General features: G+C 38.9%; 1 protein-coding gene across 1 annotated transcript in view; it reads right to left on the reverse strand.

Annotated features, from left to right (window-relative positions):
* ZFHX4 (zinc finger homeobox 4) overlaps window positions 1–3,410 on the reverse strand; it is a 157,126-nt gene extending 153,716 nt beyond the window's left edge. Inside the window, exon 1 of the mRNA XM_040433737.1 lies at window positions 1,153–3,410. The gene's annotated coding sequence lies outside the window, so the exon portion shown is untranslated. The remainder of the gene's footprint in view (window positions 1–1,152) is intronic.
* Window positions 3,411–3,533: the final 123 nt, after the last annotated feature.

Genomic DNA, 3,533 nt, shown 5'->3' on the forward strand with positions numbered 1-3,533 from the left:
AATGCTGCATTTAAATTTTTTTTTATTTTTTTAAATTTTTTTAGCATGGGGTCTTGTACATAACGTAGGACGTTTTTATGAAGAGAACTTGTGGGATTTTTTTATTTTATTTCCTTCCGCTATTGTGAGAAGGCTTTGACTTGCATGTCAGCTTCATTGTGTGCACAGAGTCAGGGAGGCTGTTAGCTGGGAGTGGAGGGATGAGTTATGCTTGCCCCTGAAGCACACAGCCAGCACAGGACAAGAAATCTCCAGGAGACGGTCTAAAAAAAAAAAAAACATCCCCCACGGCCATTCTTCGCCAGCCACCCCCAGCAAGGTCATCTAAACCTAGCAGACCATACCACTAAGCTAAAGAAGAGCGCAGATCTGCATATTCTATTGTAAAATACAACAACATAATACAAGGTTTACAGCGTGGTATAGAAGCGGTGACGACCATGACGGGAAGTGTGCTTTACAGCAAGAGTAACTTTTTTTTTTTTTTTTTTTTTACTGCTGCCCATAGGAGTAGGAGCACTAATATTGCCCTACGAGCCAAGCACGTACCTGCAGCCTTAAAACGCCTGAAATAAATGCAGATCATTGTGCGAAGCGAGAGGAAAAGCTGGAGTGGAAAAAAAAATCAGGCTTCAGAATTTGTATTTATCTTTACAGGGGAAATGCAGCTTCCAGACAACCCTGGCTGAGAGATGTGGGGCACTCTTTTTTGTTTTTTGACAGCCGGGCTTCTTGCTGTCTGACAGATTTTAATTTTTTTTTTATTTGCTCCTTCCCTGCGTTGAGATGTCTAATCCAAGTTGCAACAGAGTAAAAAAACCGGAGGGGGGAAAAAAAGAGAAAAGAAAAAGAGAAAAAGCGAACGGAGACCCAGCAGCAATCAGTGCGGACTGCTCCCTGGTATGTCAGTTCGGAGGAAAGAAAAGGAAGGAAGGGGGAGTTAGCCGGGATCTGTGCAGATGGGGAATGTGTGTGTGTATGTGTGTGTGAGAGAAACAAAGTGAGCCTCTGAGCGAGCAGAGAGAGAGAGAGAGAGAGAGAGGGAGAGCGAGCAAAATATCAAAGATTGTGCAAGATCAGCCTGGAAAGATAATCAATACCTGACCTAAATTTAACACAAACTGCTCAATAAAAGTTAAGGAAAAAACTTACTTTCCATTTCCCCCTCGCAGTTTTCACTCGTTCTTCTTAAAAAAGACTGTGTGTGTGTATCTCTCTCTTCAGCTTATTCACAACAGCTGATCCCATCCAATACAAGGAGAATGTTCATCAAGAGGAAAAAAAAAAATCAGAATAAAAAAGGACAATCGTACAAAAAAAAAAGGGATAATAATCCTGGAACTTTTTTTGCAGGAGTGCAGATAGGAGGAACAGAGCGGAGAAGAAGCTCTGCTTGTTGTTCTGGGTCCGCTGGGTGTGAAAGCATGTGCCATCCGCTGCCTCGCTGTTTGCTTGTGAAGGGCTTGGGAAAAGGAGGAAAGGAAATGAATGTCTTTATTCTGCTAATTATTATCGTTTTAGCCCTGTTTAAAAAAATGGCTGATTAAGTTGAGTGCGCATGTCTTTGTGTGTCTGTTCCTGATATGCACTCTGGGAATGAGAGAGAGCGAGCGAGAAAGAGAGAGAGAGAGAGAGGAGAGGAGAGAGAGGGGGAGGTGTAATTAGTGAGGTGATCAACAGTCTCCAGATTGCAAATGACGTGCAGCCTGGACTTAGAGCCGCTCGCTGGGGCTGCAGAAACCACAACAATAATCAGAAGCAGGATCACAGAGCAGACCATCCACTCCTGGCTGAAGACTTAATTACTAACACACACATGTATACAAACTATAGGGCTTTGGAGAATGAACAGAATCACAAAGATAATCACATACCAGAAGAGTAAAAGAATAAAAATAAAAAATCTTCCCTTAAATTTACCTTGCAAGGCATTTAAAGGTAGGAGCATTTCTACACCACTTCTTTTCTACCCGCACGAGAGTCAAAAAGACAATAAAAATTCAAATAATACCCGAAAACTGTCATCTAAAAGTTCTAAGGAATTTGTATTTACATTTTTCTCAAATTTATATTTATTTTTCAAAAAAAGAATAATAATTTTGAAAATTGAATCGAATATTTATGCATTACAGTTAGATAATCCTATACATACTATTGCTATACAACTGATGTCGACGACCGTAATTCCACTGTCGTTCCGTACGTCTTTAATATGGGACAATCCCCGGAGCATTTCTTTTGCGCCGAGGGAAATTTTTTCCATGAAAGACATTTTCTAGAAATTTCAAATATACATTACATATGTTTTTGAATGAACGGTGGTCAGGATCAATCCTATAAAATCTAGGTGACCATAGCTACCCATATGCATACATTCCAATTTATCATTCAAAATTGAAAAGATACTCTACGCTTGGTGTACATGGCACCTACTGAAGCATTTTGCTCAATCACACTCTTTTAAGAACAGGGGTTCCACAAAAGCAAAAGTAAAGGCAAGTCTAGAGCAAAGGATGTTTACAATGTCAAAAGCCTAAGCAGGTGAACCATAACCTCATACTGGAACCGATGTGCCTTTTAAGTCCAGGATTCCTGGGCTGCACGTCAAAAACTTGTCTTAGGCCTTAAGTACCAAGACTGCCAAATGCCAACGGAAAGGGTTAGCACCATTAAAGCTCTCGGGCTATTTCAGAGGAATAAAAAAAAAAAAATCATACAAAACACAGACGAGAATTATGGCGAACTACGGGGTCAGCAGTAGAAACGCTATACTAGAAGACAATTTTGCCAATTCCTGTAAGTGATAACATTCGAAACCGTCTATGTTTGCAAATTGAAAACACTTGCCGTGCTAAAGGGTGCAGAATTCTACTTATTAAAAGCAGAAAGGCAGTATGGTAAGATTTTTTCGGAAATAAAAATCTAGGAGCAGATTCCGCGTGATGGTTCTACCAGACCAAGTGTACCTTAATAGCCAAGAAGACGAGAGGCGAAACTGCACTGCATAGCTGTAAAATCGCTCCTAATCTTCCCAAGTATATTCCTGTGAAAATCTCAAGTGGACTCTAGATTTCTCTTTATTATCTTTACACACACCTACACGCAACAATTACACAGCAATACAAGATGGGTGTGCATATATAATGCAGTCACCAAATAGGTGTGCGAGTGTGCGAAAGTGGATATCCTGTGTATTCTAATCCTCTAAATGCATATGTATACACATACCGTATACGTGTATTTGCATATAGAATTTTATGTATATGTATATATATATATATATATATATATATATATATATATATTAAAGGGCAATATCACAATAAAAAGACAGGGCCTTTTCATAAAGTATTTTTTTTCCAATTTATATTTTCTTAATTTTTTCTTTTTTACATTTTATGTATACAAAAAAAAAAAAAGCACTGTGGCTATACAAAGGATATATCAGCCCTGTCCTCCTTACTGTTATGGATTTCTTCTTTATATCTTTGTAAGTATGGTTTTGAGTGTTACTGAATTATAGCTAAATGGAC

Source organism: Bufo bufo, chromosome 5 (genome assembly GCF_905171765.1).
Source record: "Bufo bufo chromosome 5, aBufBuf1.1, whole genome shotgun sequence".
NCBI lineage: Eukaryota > Metazoa > Chordata > Amphibia > Anura > Bufonidae > Bufo > Bufo bufo.